Below are 21,950 nucleotides of genomic sequence, written 5' to 3' on the forward strand. Positions count from 1 at the left end.
TGACATATATGAAATACTATTATTCCATGCAGGATCTATTTAAATTTAAGCTCAATCATTGGTTGATTGTTGTTAATCAAAAGTGTAATCAGAGGCTTGGGTTTACTTGTTTCCCTTTCCACTGGTTGAACAGGGAATCTGCTTAAGCGTCTTTCTTCAAAGCCAAAATAGGTAATACAAAGAAGCTCATGTCACAGGATTAACCCATGACTACCCCTAGTACCAATGTTGCAGGAAATGGAACTAAGGATTCACACCCTCCTCATCCACCTTTGAATGAAAGAATTCTTTCATCCATGTCTCGGAGGTCTGTTGCTGCACATCCTTGGCATGATCTTGAGATTGGTATGGTCCATCTTCTTTTTGCTCATTTATATTTATACGAACATTTAATTAATACTCTAGCTGAGATATTTGTGTTGTTCTCAAATTGTGATTCCTCTATCCCCTCTATAAGAAAATTTAAAGCCTCTATTGCATGTGGAGAGAACGATAAGAAAATCAAAATCTAGAATAACATATAACAAGGTTTATATGAAACCTTCTACACTTTAAGCCTATCCTAGGCTTAGGTGGGTATACCTCTTGTGAATACTTTCACAACTATAATATAAGATCCACAGTAAACCAATGTTAGAAACCTATGAACCTCATCACCTCAACAATACTGAAACTAAAGAGAAAATATGTATTCATTTTCAGTCTTGTTGAGGTGATCAGGTTCACAGGTTTCTAATACTGGTTTACTGTGGATCTTATATTATAGTTGTAAAAGTATTCACAAGAGGTATACCCACCTAAGCCTAGGATAGGCTTAAAGTGTAGAAGGTTTCGTATAAACCTTGTTATATGTTATTCTGGATTTTGATTTTCTTATCGTTCTCCCCACATACAACAGAGGCTTTAAATTATCTTATAGAGGGGATAGGGGAATCATAATTTGAGAACAACAAAAATGGTGAATCTGCTGGGGAACTGTTGTAATAACTCATGTTGAATAGAATCTCAGAGTTGTGCCTATCCAATTTGAGGAAAGAGTCATAAAAGTGTTGTAAATCTGAAAGTATTTTTTAGATCTGTGGTTATTTGCCTGGTAGTGCTGTGTGAAAGTCATGAATGTCTTCTTTTTGTCATAAGAGTCAATTCCCATCCAAGTTTTGAAAGATTGTTATCCTTTTATCTTTGTATAAGTCCAGATCTATTCATGTTCTATGAATGATTTTATAAATTCTCACAGCAGTGAGTGGCGGCTCTGAAAGATCTCTGCACCAGTATGCATTATTGTAAAAAATTTAAAGGATTTGGTGAACTTGCAGCAAAGATGTAGCAGAGGCTTAGAGTTTTGAGATTGAAGGTATCAGTCAAGGAGAAATAAGAAATGAACAACAATAGTATTGATTTTACCAGGTATTCCTCAAAGTATTCATGAAATAATTATGTTCCTTATAAGGTGAAACAGTTACCATTGAAAGGAAAAGAAATCTGCAATTTACATACTTCATGCTTTGAAAAAATTTCAGTCATAAGTGATGGGAGAAGTGTGTAAGATTCTTAAAATTTATGATTGCATGTGTTTTGAAAAGAATTTATGAAACAGTAAGGATGAATGGTCATTGTCCAAATAATGGTTCAGTAGATGTTATAAACCTAATGGATCTAGATGTAGTTCCTAGATCTCCAATTCCTTTGTCAAATCTGAAAGACATTGATAGAGAGATTAAATTATGTCTTCAAAAGATCCAAGAGAAGTTTATCTCATTTTTAAGAAAGAAAGTAGGGAAATTAAAAGAGGAAGAGTCATCATATGTTTTCTATGAAAGATTTATAGCTGCATTAAATGAGCTTTTAGTTGATGCTAGACCCCATGAGTCTGTTTGGATTGAGTTATTTTTAGAGCTTGATGAGCCTAAGTCAATTAATTGGTCTACAACCTTGAGAGAAGAAAGTGTCGCATGTATTAAAGAATGGATAGATGAGATTGAGCTAAATAAATCTGAAAATGCATATAATATTGAGTATACTGATGCTGACAATGAAATTGGTGAATACCAAAGTAATGGAGATGAATCTGTGAGTAGGGATATCTACTGTGGTTTTGAAAATGATTCTTATGATCAGCATGACAGTATAGAATTTTGTTCTTAGTATGAGGAGGATAAAAATATAAATTGTTGTTCTAGTGTGTATGATTGTAACTCTTTAGAGTTTTCAGATTTGAATAATGTGAATGACAGTATTGTTAAGTTCAATCCACAAAATGTTTGCAATCAAAGTTATGAAACTATGTTGCAACATATAGAAGCACTTTATGAGCATCATGATAAAGGTTATGATGCGGATGCAAGTTGTTGTAATGATGAAATAAATTTGTATAAAGACATGAGCACTGCTGATTTAATACCTTTATCAGATTGGGACAATGTTTACAAGATTGAGGATGAAGCCAAGGAAAATGAAAATGAAGAAGGTTCACTAAGTAGTGAACGAATCTCAGAACTTTTAGCTGCTGATCTTTAGAGGTATACATCAAAAAATGTGCCCAATCTCTCACACCCAACTAGTAAATGTTATGATATTGATGATGTTTTTGAGGGTGTGAAGTATGATACATATGTTGTTGATTCTTTCCCTATATTTGATTTGAGTGATGGACAAGATAAAAATGCATATACAATTGATAGGTGTGAAGATGTAGATTCATATATTGATATGAACTCAAGATTTAATATGCATTGTGTGCATCTTGCTTTTAAAAGGCATAACAAATCTGAAATAATTTTCCCTGATTTGGAAGTGGGAAATGAACCATTGATAAGTGATGATCATGTGTTTTTACTTGTGCAAAGTGGTGATAGAAATTGTGATCAGCAAGATGAGGTGCAGTCAGTTTACGAGGAAATATTCCTCTCTAGTTTGCAAGCCATCATTGTGGAAGAGTGTTCATCATTTGAGAAAACTAGCAATAGAGATGTGCCTAATGTTCTCACCTTTCGTAATGAGTTGGATTACTTTTCTTTTCAGTTGGGAAAGAATGGTAAAGAGTATGGCACTCTTATGTCACCTAGTGACCAGCCCTTTCAGCATTTGTTTGGTTTTCAAAGATTCTATGATTATGAATATGTTGTTGATTATGTTTTATGCGATCAGCTGATTATAAATGGAAGTGTGATTGGTCAGAAAGATGATAATGAAACTTCCAGTGTACCTCCAGTTTGTGGAAATGAAAGTCATGTGTTTGACAGAGGTAAGAACTGATTTCAGTTTTGATGGCCCGGGGCCATTTAGAAGTTGTATATTTTGTATAGTCGCTTTGCTTTCAGTTGTGTGGTTTTCAATAAAGTGCCTTGTTGTTTGGGTAGAATAAAGAGCCTTGCTTTTGAGAAGAGAAGAGAAGTATTCCATTTTTGGGTGGTCTTCTCTACCATAGATTCTGAATTCTTGTGTTGATCTTGTAATCAACCATCCCCAGTCAGAGTCACTATTGGGACTCATTAAATTTGAGTAGTTTGAGAGGCCCATTTCAAAATTTTGCTATTTCATTTTCAGAAAGGCACCTAATCTCATTCAGGTGGCCTAGTTAGAGAGAGGGTAAAATGGAGCCAGTTAATCATCAAGAGGTAAAGCTTTGAAATGTGTCCTATACCTTTCATTTATCCTATGAAATGCTTTGCAACTTTCAAATTTTAGTTTGGATCAATTTATCAGGTACCCATTTCAAGGGGTGAGCTGAAAGTCCATGTTAGGTGCAAATGCAAATTTTATTAAGTAGACTACTTTGAGCGCCTATAACTTTTGCCTAGTTGATCGTCATGTTAAAATTAAAGGTGTATTCAATTGTATGCATAAATTTGAGTCAACATACAAAATTTCAAGTCCTTGTGAATCCATTTTCTCAGTTTGGCAAGCTCAATCCATTTGCAGTTTATGGTTTGCACAAGTCCTTGTTTCGACAACTAGTTAGAGCCTCACTTTTCACGTGTAAAAGTTTCCCCGGTAAGTGTCATGTCAGAATGTTTTTTCCGGGCTATTGCTGGTATAAAAGACAAGCTATGTTACAAATTTCAAGCTCCTGCCAATCCATTTGATCAGTTTTCAAAAGGGTTTCTTGAGCCACCTTATTCAGTGTTACGTATTTTCATTGCTACATCAGTTAAAGTGGCTATTTCCATGAGCGCACTATTTGTACCCTATCAACTTCCTAGTCGAACTGAGCATTCTAAGTTTTGATCTATATTTCAAGGTACCTCTGCGTCAGATTTGAGAGTCTACAGAGATCATTTGATATTTTTAAGAAAGGCATCATGAGTTCCCTGCGCATTGACTTTATCAGGTTCGCAGTGTCGGGAAAGCTAGTTAGTCATCTTTGACCATTAATATTTCTTCACTCGAGATTCATCTTGAGAAATGGCTTGGTAGGGTTAATGTTAGTATATCAGAGTACACACCTGTCAGTTGGCAAAGTCCAGAAAGATGTTTTGACCAATTTGAAAATTACATCTATGTGATTAAATGTGAAAATGTGGTGCAAGCACTTGAAAGTTGTGAAACTCAGTTTAATGATCCGAGAATGGTGTCGATTGATTCCAGAGGCATGCTCAAGGTTCCTAAGGAATTTCAAAGAGATTTGTGGAGTTTGTGATAAGTGTTAAGTAGCAGTGTTCAAAAGGCAATGTTACCAGAAGGTGAAATGGTAGCTCCCAGAAGAGCTCGACAAGGCTCATTGGTTTTTGCACCAAGCAACAAGAACAAATGCTGGTATATGAGTATATGCCGAATGTAACTCTAAGAGAAAATCTCATTGGTGTAAACTTAATTTCACAACCTTTTCCAGTCCCATGTGTGGCATTGGAGGCATAGAAATTTCAAACCCATGCATTTTGCAGATGGCATAGCAGACTAAAGTTTTAAACTTTAAAGAAAATGCAATGGTGCAAGGCCTCCTTCCCCTTCCCACGTTTGAGAAACATCTCTGAAATTTATTTTTTAAAGCAAATGCAATCTGCAGTAGCATTGGTGAATGTGATTGTAAAGTGTAGAAGCCTAGTCTCCACGCCCAGCTAGCATTCTCCTCCCTGTCGTGAGCTCCTGCGTGGTGGGTGAGTTGTGGGAAATGACAATGCAAGTTCCAAACTAATGTAATTAGCTAGTGTAGAGTCAACCTTCCTCTTGCGTGGTGGTTGAAAATCTCAAGAGGAGATTTAAGTAGATGCATATTGGCAGGTGTAAAGCAAATTCCAAATCCTTTGTCTTCCCCCGCTGTAAATGTGGCGTGGTGAAGTGCTGAAGGTAAACTTTCAAGTAATGTGCATTGGCAGTTACAGACCTTGGTAGCTCCTCCTTGCCCCTACGTGGTATGTTAAGAAGGGTTTTAAAGAATTATTAAACAAATGCTTTTGGTAGGCGTGAAGTCCAGCTAGCACCCATCTCCTCCCTGTGCGTGGTGTTTAAATGGAGTGCAGTGAATCCTTTCAGCAAAATGCAATGTGGCAGGTGAAGTCAAAACTAATGCAGTGAAAGACATTGAAAAGACTTTAGAAACCTTCAACAAATGCATTAGCAAGCTCACAGCCATTATTCCCTGCATGGTGTGGATAGAGTAAAAAAACTTTCAAACAAATTCCAGTGGCAGATGTAAATTGCCAGCATCCTTCATGTCTGGTGGTGCAGAATATGGTTTGTAAAGACTATCATAACTTCTAGGTGGATGCAATCAGCATGAAGCTTTCAAAAAAAGCATTTCCAGACATTATGCCATTATCCCACATTTGTTGGGGAGTGGATATTTTTAGTATTTATAAGCAAACACAAACACATCCATAGTGTCAAAGCCTTGAAGGCTTTTGACGCAAGGTGCTGATGAGCACCCAGTGGACCCCACGCGTGCTTGCACAACTCCTGAGGTGACAAGGAAAGAGGCTAGCTAGCGACCAGGTGGACTGCTCGAGGCAAATTTTGCAGAGAAATGGCGAGTTAACTGGTAAGTAGGTTCGCAGCAGATCAACGATGCACGCTGTTTCGTGAAGCGAAGGTGCTCACTAGTTACCCATCACGAAGCGGAAAAATGTTAAAGATCATGTAGGTTCATCAAATATCTACGATTGACATTGTTTCACGAAGAAAAGATGCACGCTAGTTACCCTTCACGAAATGGCAAAAGATGATGTGGCAGGTTTGAGTGGCAATTAGGTGGTGGTCCATGAGGTGGTGATGTGGCTGACAGATGAGGTGTCATACTAGGTGGTGAAAGGTGGATTCATGAGCAAATCATAGGTCACCACGTGGCAGGATGCAGGGCCAAAAATTAGGCAAAAATCAAAATTAAATATATAGTGCAGACTATAGTGTAAAAATGAAAAATTTAAATGATGGTCTACATTCAAAGTTTAATTTGCTCAGAGGGTATTTTTTGCCTGAAATAGGAAATGTCATATATCGTTGGAAAGCTCTTGAGATGAGGAATCCCTTTATGAAGTTGTTTTCAACAAACATGGGATATTTTGAGAGTAGTTTGCACGGGAAGAAAAGGAGATATTCTTGCAGTTGGGGAAAGAGGACACTTGGCATGTGGTGATGCATTCTGGTCTTTTCCCTCTCCTTCATATTCACATTTCTTCTCAATTGTAATGGTTCCAAAAATTTGGAGAAGTGCTCCAGATTTTCATGTTTTCCAATTCTGAATTTCTTTTCCAAAGCTTGTAAAATTTATGGGTCTTTTCAGGGTACAGAGCTGCATTTCAGTATTGTAGATTGTTTTCTAGTTGTAGGTTTTACTTATGTTAGGCATGAGTAAATTTCACACAAGATTGTCTCTAGGCATTCATTTAATTGTTACAAATTGAATCCTCAAGGAGGATGGAATTTGTCATTTCTAGGAGATTGTTGTGACTGTTTGTAGGTATCCTTCAATGAAGGTTTTAAATTTTGTAATCAGTCATAAATAATGGAATATGTATCCAAGATCTGATGAGTTTGTGAAGGAATTGAGTAACACATTAGTATAAGGTATTGATGCAAGAATATCTTGTAAGGAAAACAAATTTGCAGCTATGATTTGCATTTGTAGTTCTATGTGTGACTCCATGCCCAATGAACAAGGCACTAGTCTTTGAAGGATTTGGGGATACTTTCAGATTTATACAAATTTAAAGAAAAATCTATTTCCCTTTGTGTTTTAGGGGTTGTGTTCTATTCATTCTAAGCTCTGTTTCATCTATTGTTTGTACAGATCTAGCCAATCTGTAGTGTTTCCTAACTTGTTGAGCTTGTGGAATGATCTATCTACTTATTGTTTGATGTTGTCATAAGTGTGTAATGAGTTAATTTCATGCATCAAAAGGGTGTCCCCCCTAGGTCTTGCAAAACCTAAAGTGCAGGAGCATCAATTAGGGTCCTATGCTATGTTGTCGAAGTCCTGATGTGTTTCATAGACTAAAATTGACCATTTCATAGAAGGATTGTAGGTGTACTTGGGTGAACCAGTTTTGGTGAATAGTTGTAATAGCCTTGTTAAGTTGGTCCAGTTAGTCCTTTGAAATCATAGTTGAGGTTGGCTACCTTTGAAAATTTGGTTGTAGATTATACTGGTTGTTGATTTTATTGTTCAGCATAAAAAGGAGCCAACAAAATGGCGACTCTGCTGGACAGTAACAGTATCCTGTAATTGCATTATTCAGTAAGGTTGAGAGAAGTTGTACCAATCTTGTTGATTGCAGTCAAACCCATGGGGTCTTGCCAAAATTCATTTGGGGAAGAGTCTTATAAGTTTACAAATCTGAAAAGTTATTTTCAGATTTGAAAGTGTATACCCTAGAAACTCTTGTTTCTTTGAAATTTGAAAATATTATGTGACTCTATTGTGTGTGGTATGACCCAAAAATCTAAAAGTGTTCAGAGTGAAGATCTATAGTTAGATTTTATTCCTCTTCAGGGAGGTGGCGACTCTGTAAGAACAAACCTGAGATTTGGAGGAGTTCTTCAAATCTTCAGTTAGAAGTGAAGTGAACAGCAACAACAATTTTTCTCCAGGTATTCCTCAAGGTATTCATGAAACTATATGTTCCTTGTAAGGTGAAACAATCACCATAGAAAGGAAAAGAAATTTACAATTTGCATACTTCAAGTTTTGAAATAAATTTCAGTTAAGTGATGGGAGAAGTATGTGGTTCTGAAAATTAGTGATTGCATGTGTTTTGAAAATATGTTTATAAAGAAGTAATGGTCATTGTCTAAATAATGGTTCAGTAGATATTTCAAACTTGATGGATCTAGATGTAGTTCCTAGATCTAAAAATTCTTTGTCAGATCTGAAAGAAATTGATAGAGAGATTAAAGTATGTCTTCAAAAGATCCAAGAGAAGTTTATCTTGTTTTTAAGAAAGAAAATAGGGAAAAGAAAAGAGGAAGAGTCATCATATGTTTTCTATGAAGCTACATTAAATGAGCTTTTACTTGATGCTAGACCCCATGAGTCTGTTTGGATTGAGTTATTTTTAGAGCTTGATGAGTCTGACTCAATTAATTGGTCTACAACCTTGAGAGAAGAAAGTGTTGTATGCATTAAAGAATGGATATACGACATTGAAATGATTAAATCTGAAAATGCACATAATATTGAGTATACTGATGCTGACAGTGAAATTGGTGAATACCAAAGTAATGGAGATGAATCTGTGATTAGGGATATCTCCTGTGGTTTTGAAAATGATTCTTATGATCAGCATAACAGTACAAAAAAAATTTCTCAGCATGAGGAGGATGAAAATATAAATTGTTGTTCTAGTGTGTATGATTGTAACTCTTAAGAGTTTTCAGATTTGAATAATATGAATGACAGTATTGTTAAGTTCAATCCATGAAATGTTTGCAACCAAAGTTATGAAACTATGTTGCAAAATATAGCAACACTTTATGAGCAACATGATAAAGGCTATGATGTAGATGCAAGTTGTTGTAATGATGAAATAAATGTGCATAAAGACATGAGAACTACTGATCTAATACCTTTATCAGATTGGACAATGTTTATAGCATAGAAGATAAAGCCAAGGAAAATGAAAACGAAGGAGAAGGTTCACTAAGTAGTGACCGAATCTCAGAGCTCTTAGCTGCTGATCTTCAGAGGTATGCATCCAAAAGTGTGCCCAATCTTTCACACCCAACCAGTACATGTTTTGATACTGATGATGTTTTTGAGGGTGTGAAGTATGATACATATGTTGTTGATTCTTTCCCTAGTTTTGATTTGAGTGATGGACAAGATGAAAATGCATATATGGTTGATAGGTGTGAAGATGTAGATTCATATGTTGATATGGACTCAAAATTTAATATGCATTGTGTGGATCTTTCTTTTAAAAGGCACGACAAATCTGAAATTATTTTCCCTGATTTGCAAGTGGGAAATGAACCATTGACAAGTGATGATCATGTGTTTTTACTTATGCAAGAGTCTAATAGAAATTGTGATCAGCATGAAGATGAGTTGCTGTCATGTTATGAGGAATTTTTCCTCTCTAGTTTGCAAGACAGTATTAAGGATGAATGTTTTATTCTTGTGCAAACTAATGATTTAGATATGCCTGATACTCCCAATATTTGGAATGAGTTGGATTGCATTTCTTTTTAGCTGAGAAGTAATGGTGAAGAGTGTGGCACTCTTATGTCACACAGTGACCAGCCCTTTCAACATTTGTTTGGTTTTCAAAGATGGTCAATTACACCAGTGCCTTGTTTATTAGGCATGGAGTCACACATAGAACTGCAAATGCAAATCATAGCTGCAAATTTGTTTTCCTTACAAGATATTCCTGCATCAATACCTTATACTAATGCGTTACTCAATTCATTCATAAAATCATCAGATCTTGGATACATATTCTATTATTTATGAGTGATTACAAAATTTAAAACCTTCATTGAAGGATACCTACAAACAGTCATAACAATCTCCTAGAAATGACAAATTCCATCCTCCTTGAGGATTCAATTTGTAATAATGAAATACATGCCTAGAGACAATCTTGTTTGAGATTTACTCATGCCTAACATAAGTAAAACCTGCAACTAGAAAATAATCTACAATACTGAAATGCAGCTCTATACCCTGAAAAGGCCTATAGAATTTTACAAGCTTTGGAAAATAAATTCAAAATTGGAAACCATGAAACTCTGGAGCATTTCTCTCAGGATTTTGGAACCCTTACAATTGAGAATAAATGGTAATATGAAGGAGGGGAAAAGACCAGAATGCATCAAAAGTTGCCATGTGTCCCCTTTTCCCTAATTGCAAAAATATCTCCTCTTCTTCCCATGTAAAATTCTCTCAAAAAATCTCATGTTTGTTGAAACAAACTATATTAGTGGATTCCTCATCCCGAGAGCTTTCCAACGATATATGATACTTGCTATTTTGGGTAAAAAATGCCCTCTGAGTGAATTAATCTTGAATAGCAGGCCATCATTTAAATTTTTTGAATTTTCTTCTATAGTCAAGACTATGCAATTTAACTTTGATTTTTTGCCAACGTTGGACCTGCACCCTGCCATGTGACAGCTTGTGATTTGCTCACGGGGTCCACTTTTCACCACCTGGGATGACACCTCACCAATCTGCCACTTGTCGGCCCTGTCATCGCCACTTCAGCACCACCTCACTTGGACCCACCAGCTGGACTGCCACTCAGACCTGCCACATCATCTTTCACTGCTTTGCGAAGGGTAACTGGCGTGCATATTCGCTTCACATTTTTATTGTTCACCAAAACTGGTTCACCCAAGTACACCTGCAATCCTTCTATGAAATGGCCAATTTCAGTCTATGAAACACATCAGGACTTGGACAACATAACATAGGACCCTAATTGATCCTCCCACACTTCAGGTTCTACAAGACCTAGGGGGGACACCCCTTTGATGCATGAAATTAACTCATTACACACTTATGAAAACATCAAATAATAAGCAGATAGATCATTCCACAAGCTCAACAAGTTAGGAAGCACTACATATTGGCTAGATCTGTGCAAACAATAGATAAAACGAAGCATAGAATGAATAGAACACAGCCCCTAAAACACAAAGGGAAATAGATTTTTCTTTAAATTTATATAAATTTGAAAGTATCCCCAAATCCTTCAAAGACTAGTACCTTGTTCACTGGGCATGGAGTCACACACAAAACTGCAAATGCAAATCATAGCTGCAAATTTGTTTTCCTTACAAGTTATTCCTGCATTAATACCTTATACTAATTTGTTACTCAATTCCTTACAAAATCATCAGATCTTGGATACATATTCCATTATTTGTGACTGACTATAAAATCTAAAACCTTCATTGAAGGATACCTATAAACAGTCACAACAATCTCCTAGAAATGACAATTTCCATCCTCCTTGAGGATTCAATTTGTAACAATGAAATACATGCCTAGAGACAATCTTGTGTGAAATTTACTCATGCCTAACATAAGTAAAACCTGCAACTAGAAAACAATGTACAATATTGAAATGCAGCTCTATACCCAGAAAAAACCCATAGAATTTTACAAGCTTTGGAAAAGAAATTCAGAATTGGAAACCATGAAAATCTGGAGCACTTCTCCAAATTTTTGGAACCATTACAATTGAGACGAAATGGGCATATGAAGGAGAGGGAAAAGATCAGAATGTATCACCACATGCCAAGTGTTCTCTTTCCCCAACTGCAAGAATATCTCCTTTTCTTCCCATGGAAACTTCTCTCAAAATATCCCATGTTTGTTGAAACAAACTTCATAAATGGATTCCTCATCTCGAGAGCTTTCCAACAGTATATGATACTTCCTATTCTGAGCAAAAAACACCCTTTGAGCGAATTAAACTTTGAATGCAAACCATCATTTAAATTTTTCATTTTTACACTATAGTCTGCACTATATATTTAATTTTGATTTTTGCCTGATTTTTGGCCCTGCATCCTACCATGTGGTGACCTGCGATTCGCTCATGAATCCACCTTTCACCACCTGGGACAACACCTCATCTGTCAACCACGTGTCTGCCATGTTACCACCTCGTGGCTTGCCACCTAATTGCCAATCGGACCTACCACATCACCTTTCGCCATTTCACGAAGGGTAACTGGTGTGCATCTTCGCTTCGTGAAATAGCGCCAGCCGTAGATCTTTGACGAACCTACATGATCATTAACATTTCATTGCTTCATGATGGGTAACTGGCGAGCACCTTTGCTTTGCGAAACAAGGTGCATCGTTGATCTGCTGTGAACCTCCTCACCAGTTAACTCGCCATTTTTCTACAAAATTTGCCTCAGGAACCGTGCACACGCACGGTCCACCTGGTCGCTAGCTAGCCTCCTTCCTTGTCGCCTCAGGAGTCGTGCACGCATGCATGGGGTCCATTGGGTGCTCATCAACACCTTGCGTCAAAAGCCTTCAAGGCTTTGACACTATGGATGTGTTTGTGTTTGCTTATAAATACCAAAAATATCCACTCCCCAGCAAATGTGGGATAATGGTATTATGCCTGGAAATGCATTTTTTGAAAGCTTCATGTTGATTGCATCCGCTTGGAAGTTATGATAGTCTTTAGAAACCATATTCTGCACCACCAGACATGAAGGATGTTGGCAATTTACATCTGCCACTAGAATTTGCTTGAAAGAGTTTTTACTCTACCCACACCATGCAGGGAATAATGGCTGTGAGTTTGCTAATGCATTTGCTAAAGGTTTCTAAAGTCTTTTCAATGCCTTTCATTGCATTAGTTTTGGCTTCCCCTGCCACATTGCATTTTGCTGAAAGGATTCACTGCACTCCATCTAAATAGCACACACAGGGAGGAGATGGGTGTTGGCTGGGCTTCACGCCTGCCAAAAGCATTTGTTTAATATTTCTTTAAAACCTTTCTTAACATACCACGTAGGGGAAAGGAGGAGCTACCAAGGTCTGCAACTACCAATACACATTACTTGAAAGTTTACCTTCAACACTTCACCACGCCACATTTATAGCAGGGGAAGACAAAGGATTTGGAATTTGCTTTACACCTACCAATATGCATCTACTTAAATCTCCTCTTGAGCTTTTCAACCACCACGTAGGAGGGAGGTTGACTCTACACCAGTTAATTACATTTGTTTGGAAGTTGCATTGTCATTTCCCACAACTCACCCACCACGCAAGAGTTCATGGCAGGGAGGAGAATGCTAGCTGGGCGTGGAGACTGGGCTTCTGCACTTTGCAATCACATTCGCTAATGCTACTGTAGATTGCATTTTCTTTAAAAAATAAATTTCAGAGATGCTGCTGACACGTGGGAAGGGGAAGGAGGCCTTGTACCATTGCATTTTCTTTAAAGTTTAAAACTTTAGTCTGCTATGTCATCTACAAAATGCATGGGTTTGAAATTTCCATGCCTCTAATGCCACACAGGGGACTGGCAAAGGTTGTGGAATTAAGTTTACACCAATGAGATTTTCTCTTAGAGTTCCATTTAGCATATACTCGTATACCAGCATTTGTTCTTGCTACTCAGTGCAAAAACCAATGAGCCCTATCAAGCTCTTCTGGTAGCTACCATTTCACCTTCTGGTAACATTGCCTTTTGAACACTACTACTTAACACTTATCCCAAACTCCACAAATCTCTTTGAAATGCCTCAGCCACCTTGAACATGCCTCTGGAATCGATTGGCACCATTCTCGGATCATTAAACTGATTTTGACAACTTTCAGGCACTTGTGCCACATTTTTGCATTTAATAGCAAAGATGTAATTTTCAAACTGGTCAAAACATCTTTCTGGACTTCGCCAACTGATAGGTGTGTACTCTGATATACCAAAATTAACTCTGCCAAGACATTTCTCAAGATGAATCCCGAGTGAGGAAATATTAATGGTCAAAGATGACCAACTGGCTCTGTCGGCACTGCGAACCTGATAAAGTCAATGCGCAGGGAACTCATGATGCCTTTCTTAAAAATATCAAACGATCTCCATAGACCCTCAAATCTGAGGCATAGGTACCTTTAAATATAGATCAAAACTTAGAATGCTCAATTCTACCGGGAAGTTGATAGGGTACAAATAGTGTGCTCATGAAAATAGCCACTTTAACTGATGTAGCAATGAAAACGGAACACTGAATAAGGTGGCTCAAGAAACCCTTTTGAAAACTGATCAAACGGATTGGCAGGAGCTTGAAATTTGAAACATAGCTTGTATTTTATACCAGAAATAGCCCACAAAAAAAAATTCTAACATAAAACTCACCGGGGCAACTTTTACACATGTGAAAAGCGAGGCTTTGACTAGCTGTCGAAACAAGGACTTGTGCAAACCATAAACTGCAAACGGATTGAGCTTGCCAAACTGAGCAAATGGATTCACAAGGACTTGAAATTTGGCATGTTGACTCAAATTTATGCATACAATTCAATACACCTTTAATTTCAACATGACGATCAACTGGGAAAAAGTTATAGGCGCTCAAAGTAGTCTACTTAATAAAATCTGCATTTGCACCTAACATGGACTTTCAACTCACCCCTTGAAATGGGTACCTGATAAATTGATCCAAACTGAATTCTGAAAGTTGCAAAATATTTCATAGGCCAAATGAAAGGTATAGGACACATTTCAAAGCTTTACCTCTTGATGATTAACTGGCTCCATTTTACCCACTCTCTAACTAGGCCACCTGAATGAGATTAGGTGCCTTTTTGAAAATGAAATAGAAAAATTTAGAAATGGGCCTCTCAAATTACTCAAATTTAATGAGTCCCAACAATTGGCACATTAAGATGTTTTCATATACAGTCTTATTTTAGTAACATTCAATTATAGGGTGATGTTGGATGGTGTGGATAATGTCACAGTTGTGTATGCTAATGATAACTCAATGTTTGCCTACTATCATATGTATGAATAAGTTGAAGGCTGAGAGTATTTACATTGCATGTGTACCATTATCTTCTAATGGTAAACACTTTGGTTAGCAATAAACAACTTTTATTGCAAATCTGTATGGGATTCCTAGAATCTAACTCCCTTCTGTTATCCCCCGATTTGCAATAATTGTCTGGTTTTAAAAAAAATGGGTGTTCTTTGTCTTGTGGTATCTTCACGTATTCTTTTCAGACCGGGAAGGAAGTGCATTTTAATGTTGTTTATCATGTACCTGTAAGACATGAAATATTGGTAATTCACAGTTTTCCTTTTTTTATATATATTTGGATACATCATTTTAACCCCTTTATGTTGAACATTTGGATGCAGGATCTGGAGCTCCTACAGTTTTTGATTGTGTAAGTACATATTGATTGTGTAACTTCATTCTTTCTTTCTTTACTCTTTGGGGTTGTATGCCTTGCTCCTGTTAAAATTCTTTGGCAGATGTTATTCTTGAATAAGTGATTGTCTAAATAAATCTACTTGAAAATATGCTCCACAAAAATGTTTTTGGCTAGAGAACCTTCCCATCATTCAATGTTTAAGTTGTTATTTGATCCTGGCAGTAGCCATAGTTATTTGCATACTTTTTGACCTATGAAATGATTCTTAGGATTGAATTATACAATTGAACTTTAGCACCATAATTTCATTGCAAATATTCATTAAGAAATTGATATTGATATTGATATTCAAAGGTTGATGTTTGGTCACTGACTAAATGTTTTATGGTCTTTAATATTTAGGAGACTAAAATATTTTCTTTGATACTCTAGGTTGTGGAAATTAGTAAGGGAAGTAAAGTGAAGTATGAACTAGACAAAAAGACTAGTCTGATCAAGGTAAGCTTGTTTGCTTTGTGAGTTGAAAAGTTAGGTTCTTCTAGTTGCTCCTTTCTTTACATTATTGCTCTTCTAGTTGATAAAATTGCTTGTGGTAAGAGCATTTTTGAATTGGTTTGAATCAACTGAAGATAAAAATGGGAAAGCTATTTACATCAAAAAAAATCCAGAATTTAATTCTTTTCTTTGGCAAATTTTACCAAGCTCCATAAAAATGAAATCGGTGGAGACGATTTGCAGACTCCGGTTGTTAGTTATCGCAAGAAATTACCATGGTCGATTCTTCAACCCGAATTCTAGGTTAAAGAATAATCATTCTTGCATTTAAAAGAAAATTAGTTTGATTTTCATATTTGAAAATATACTTCATCTTTTCAACTCATAGTGAAAATATAATTTCTTTTTGATTTTATATATCTGAAATTTTTATAATTAAAATTTTCTAGCAACCCTAATATGGTTTTTATTTATCTACAGGTTGATTTGGTAGCTGCTATTCACATTGCTGATAAAGAGTAATTCTTGAACTTGATTTTATATCTGGTCTTTTTTTTATCAAACGGAATAGTTATTTTATTTTCATGTTTATTCCCAATTTTAATTTAATTGTTTGGGAGGCTTTTAAGTCCATGTGGGGTAAGCACGAATGAATGAAATATTTTCAATGATGTCTACAAGAGATTTAAGGGAGCAAGAGACACAAAATTAATACACTTTTAAATTCTTTTTGGATGTTAGCTTTTTCATTATGAATTTTGATCAAGAAGCACATTGTTTTGTGAAGTCTTGTCTTATCAAATAGCTAGTTCAAACTGTCCACCTTCAAAAGAAATTTGAACCGAATAAGAATATCCTCTTAAGAAGCACACTCAATGATGAAGTGCCATTTGATTTCAACCAACCCTTTGTTACAAAAGGTGCAAGTTCTTTTTCCCAATCTTCCATGGGGACTATCCATCTACCTATTTCACATCTAAGCTGATGAGAACTGGTACTCAATTGCATGATTAAAATTGTAACCTTTTCTCTAGTTGCAGCCATCAAATAGGCTTTTTCCTTATGATTCCACCTAGGGTTGAAATCTTGACATAGTGTACCTTTTTGTCCAATCCACTTTGTTTGCATGACATCACTGAATTTTTCTAACACCAACTTTTTTATCTCCTCATTAGTATTAGGATGTTCTTGCAAGTTAATGATGCATTTGTCCATCCATTTGTTGTTTTACCTCTTCCAACTCTTCTTCCTACAGTTTAATTCCTCCTCCACAACCATTTTGGGCCAGCGATTCTTAGCCATATTTTCTACCTTTCTTAAGTAGCTTAACAAATGAATTATCATTGTGCTGCCATCAAGAACATATCAGCCTGCTAAATGGATCTCATAGGGGATTGTTGATATGACTTCAAGATTACTAGTGATTAGATGTGTTTGATTTCTTTCTAATTGTCTTCACTTATGGTTTGACATGCTACTCCCTGAAACCTCAGAACCATAGAGGACAAGTGACACAACCAACAAACCAAAAAGGATTTTCTCGGTCTTCCAATCTCATAACTCCACTTCCTACACCTATCCCAGAGAAAGTAAGAAGCTCTCAATCCTTGAATCCTTTTGGACCACATTATATTTTGTTCTCTTGGGTAAATTTGAGATAACAAAGCTCATCAAATACTATGTGGGGGTAAGCATCGACTGTATTCTATTTCGTTCCCTTGGTTTTTTGCATGGATCGCATTCTTATTCCACAATCGTAACTACACAAACTTGTTTTCTCTTTTCTACTTTAAGGTAGTATGATCTGATGGTGATGTTCTATATGCTCTATTGAAACCATGCTTCTTGTTACATAAGTATTCATCCTGTTAGATTTGGTGGCAGCTTGTGGGTTCAATTTGGTTTTTGACTACTTCAAACCCACGGGGAGGGATGTTGTCACTAGGTCTGATGGGTGGACTTCACGGTAATATTAGTATGTTTAATGCTCTTTATGCTATATGAAAACCATGTTGCCCATTCCATCTATATCCTGGGATCCACCCTGTTAGATTTTGTTACGTCACCAACCTTGTGGGTATTATTTTGTCTCATGGAATACTTCAGAACCACAAGGAGGGATGTTACCACTAAGTCTAATGGGGTGGACTCTAGGACGATAGTAATATATGTGACTTGAATGGGACATCATTGACATGTTGTAGTGATGATATGGGTTGCATTTACCACTGTGCAGGGTAAGCATTGATCACACTCTTACACCAGAACCATAATTGTACAATCTTACCATATGTTTGTTGCTATTATGACCTGCTTCACTCATTGCCATTAAATTATAACTAGAACCCCACAACCCCACCACATGTTAACTTCTTTGGGTTTATATGCAACCCTACTATAGTTAGGGGGATATGAAACTAGATCACACTCTTATGTCACCTTTATATCAGAGACCTTTAGACATATATAAAAAAAATTGTTATGTTTACTTTATGGTTCATATTAAACTAGTGCAAAACCTTAGCAAGCAATTATCCCCAATGGCTATTGAGAATGGAAAAATATTCAAATTCGAGGAAATCCCAGTTTTCTCCCTTGTTTGGAATCTTGGATGTATATGGGAAAACCTTGTTTTTTTTGGAGACAATGCTAAAAGTTGGCACACTTTTTGTTTAATATTCATTATATGATGAAAGTGTTCTTTGGGATACTTCCTGAATAGAATTCTAAGTCAGGTTTCCCCTAAAGATTTTTCTTTCAACCAAAAATATTATGCTTTTAGTTTGTTTGTTTGCAGGTTTCTAGTCATTGTTTAATGCAAATAGATCCTACTGCATTGAACTGTAGTTGCATATCTCACCTCATGGTTTGGAATATATGTTCTAGCAATGCTCCTTTACTTTTCAAGAGATTCTAACAACCAAAAATCCATAACTTGGTTTGAACCTCATCAGGCTTAATAAACTAACACTCAGTTTCACTATTCATAAGTTGTAGTATCTTTTCGAAGTTTGCAGCAACAAAGGAACACATCACATGATACATTAGACCCAAGAGTTTTTTTTTTAAGCATTCACCACATGGAATTTAACATATAAACATTCAATCTATGAGATTCTACCTACAAATTTGGCCAACTACATGTTTCATCAAGACATTGGGCTTTGTGCCACCTTGAGGTTGGTTGACATCATTCACAAGGGTTGAGGCTGATATATAAACACTCTTCACAATCATCTGGAAGTAACATGAATGCAATAGAGAAAGCGAGAGACAATTAGAGTGAGGATATGAAATTGTGTTGTAATATCATTCAAATTCTTGTAATTACATGTTTGTAATCAAATGGTTGGGGCCTAGTATTGAGAAAATGATATCGATATTGATATTCAAAGGTTGATGTTTGGTCACTGGCTAAATGTTTTTTGTTCTTTGATATTTAGGAGACTAAAATGTTTTCTTTGATACTCTAGGTTATGGAAATTAGTAAGGGAAGTAAAGTGAAGTATGAACTGGACAAAAAGACTGGTCTGATCAAGGTAATCTTGTTTGCTTTGTGAGTTGGAAAGTTAGGTTCTTATATTTACTCCTTCTTTACATTATTTCTCTTCTAGTTGTTCCTTTCTTTACATTATTGCTCTTCTAGTTGTTCCTTTCTTTACATTATTGCTATGTGTATACTATATTCCATCTTAGGGTTACTAATTATTATCCCATGATTTATACGCAGGTTGATTGGATTTTATACTCATCAGTTGTTTACCCTCATAATTATGGGTTCATTCCATGAACACTGTGGATAATGATCCATTGGGTACTCATGCAAGTATCATAGCTTCCATTAGTAATAAGTATCACTCATTTATGCCTCTCTCATGTATTGCTTGAGACCTTCAGTATGTAGATCATTTGATGTTTCTCAATTTCTTTTAGGTTGATTGAATCCATACCCGCAAGTATTTGTATGTGTCGTGTTATTGAAATACAAGTGTCGGCTTTTAGATATCTATGATTAAGAACTTTACGTTTTGTGAAAATCAACAGGAACCTGTTCTGCCGGGATGTTTTCTCTATGCTAGAGAAATCGGTCTAATGCCTATGATTGATCAGGTGTGTATCTATAATTTGGTGTAGTGGAAACAATCCTTGGGTACTTTTAGTACATCAAGTTTCTCACAGGCTGGCCTAAGAAAAATTCTTTATATACTATAACCTGAATACCATGAACAGGGAGAAAGGATGATAAAATAATTGTTGTTTGTGCTGATGATCCCGAGTTCCATAATTACAAGGACATCTCAAAGCTTGGCCCTCATCATTTACAAGAGATTTGACACTTCTTTGAAGATTGTATCCTTTTCTTAACAGGAAAGCTACTATATTGAATGCATTCTATTTCTGATATAATACCATTAATAGTTAAAGTTTTGTAAGCTATGAGCCTTGATCAAAGCTATCTATTTTTCTACACCTTCTATCTTGAGTTTTTCTTGACAATGTATAGACAAAAAAAACAAAAAAAACAAAGAATTTGTTGTGGATGTATTCCTTCCTACATCAACTGCTATTGAAGTTATAAGATACTCAATGTAAATGAGCTCAATGCTTTAAGTTTTAGTAGTTATGAATATGGTATATATATAATTGATACTTTTTATCTTGATAAGACGAAGTTCCTGAGATTTGACTTGTGATTTTATAGGGACCTGTATGCAACATACATTGTGGAGAGTCTGTGATGATGAGGTGTACCTAAACTTCCATTCTTAAGCAATTCAAGTAAAGTTAATATCGAATACAAGTTAAGTGCTAATCCAATTAAAAACATGATTATTAAATACAAATTAGATATTTTTCCAGCCTAAGTATGGTAATACAAAGTATTACCTATACATTGTAATGTTTTTGGCATGTCTTATAGGTTCCTTGTATCTTTTGAGAAGGACTTAGCTTATGGGGGCATGTAGTGTATTTATTTGATTTTGTACTAGTCGAGTACACTATTTTTTATGTTGCAAAGGTGAAATTAATGCAATATAGTGTACTTTCTTCGTTGTACGGTGTCTTGATAGTAAAGGCTAAAAGCATGTTATATATATTTGGATATTTGGTTTAAACTTTTTGCTTTTTGTGAGAACTTTTGTGCATCCTATAAGTGATGTTGGGCCTCATGCATGTCACAATAATCTAGTAGATATTTTGGTCAAATGTATGGATATTAGTAGATAAATTGGTCAAATTGTCAATAACATAAAAGATGGCACAAAATGTATGAAAATTAGTAGATAAAATTATGATGGCTACAAATTTAGTCAATTTAATTTGAAAAGTGGTTGATAATAATCCAATACCATAAGAGTTATATGGTACTCACTAAGTTTTCTCATCCATTATCATTAGCTTATGCTTAAACCATATACTAAGTGATTTAATACTATTACGATGGAACAAATTTGAAGTAATATCTTTCTTGTAGATGATAGTAAGTCATATAATAATTGAGCAACAGATTAAATGAACACCCTGTGAACATGATAATGTGATGGAACCAAACATAGTAATGGTCGCCATCGTTCTCTCGTCGGATGAGCGGTCATGGCTATCATCGAAAGAGTCTCGGGTGCTGTCAGAATTTTGATGTCCCCTAGGAAACATCCAACAAGGATGTTATATGTCTGATGACATTCTCTTATCGGACAAGAGTCAAAATTCTAACGTCCACCAAGGAAACATCCGATGAGGATGTTGTATGTCTGACGAAATTCTCTCACTAGATGAGCGGTCATGGTCATCATCAAAAGAGTCCAAGGTGTCATTGGACTTCTGATGTCAGTCAATGAAACATCTGACAAGGATGATGTATGACCGATGGTATTCTCTCATCGGACAAAAGTCAGAATTCTGACGTCCACCCAAGAAACATCCAATGAGGATGTTGTATGCCCAATGACATTCTCTCGCCGGATGAGCGGTCATGGCCACTGTCAAAAGAGTCATGAGTGCTATCGGATTTCTGACATTGGCGAGAACCGTCAGAATGTCTGACTACAAGTTTTTAATGGTTGCGTTTGTCGGTAGTCTAACAAAAAATAGTTGGAATTCTAATGAGCGGCCGTTGGAATTGAGCCCCAAATGTATTAGTGTGTACTCACGTAGTTTG

The 21,950-nt window shown here is 36.1% G+C and overlaps 1 pseudogene; it reads left to right on the forward strand.

The window, feature by feature from the left end:
- The first annotated feature begins 206 nt into the window (after positions 1–206).
- LOC131067451 (soluble inorganic pyrophosphatase-like) lies at positions 207–20,529 on the forward strand (annotated as a pseudogene).
- Positions 20,530–21,950: the final 1,421 nt, after the last annotated feature.

The sequence above is a fragment of the Cryptomeria japonica genome, chromosome 3 (genome assembly GCF_030272615.1).
Source record: "Cryptomeria japonica chromosome 3, Sugi_1.0, whole genome shotgun sequence".
NCBI classification, from domain to species: Eukaryota; Viridiplantae; Streptophyta; class Pinopsida; order Cupressales; family Cupressaceae; genus Cryptomeria; species Cryptomeria japonica.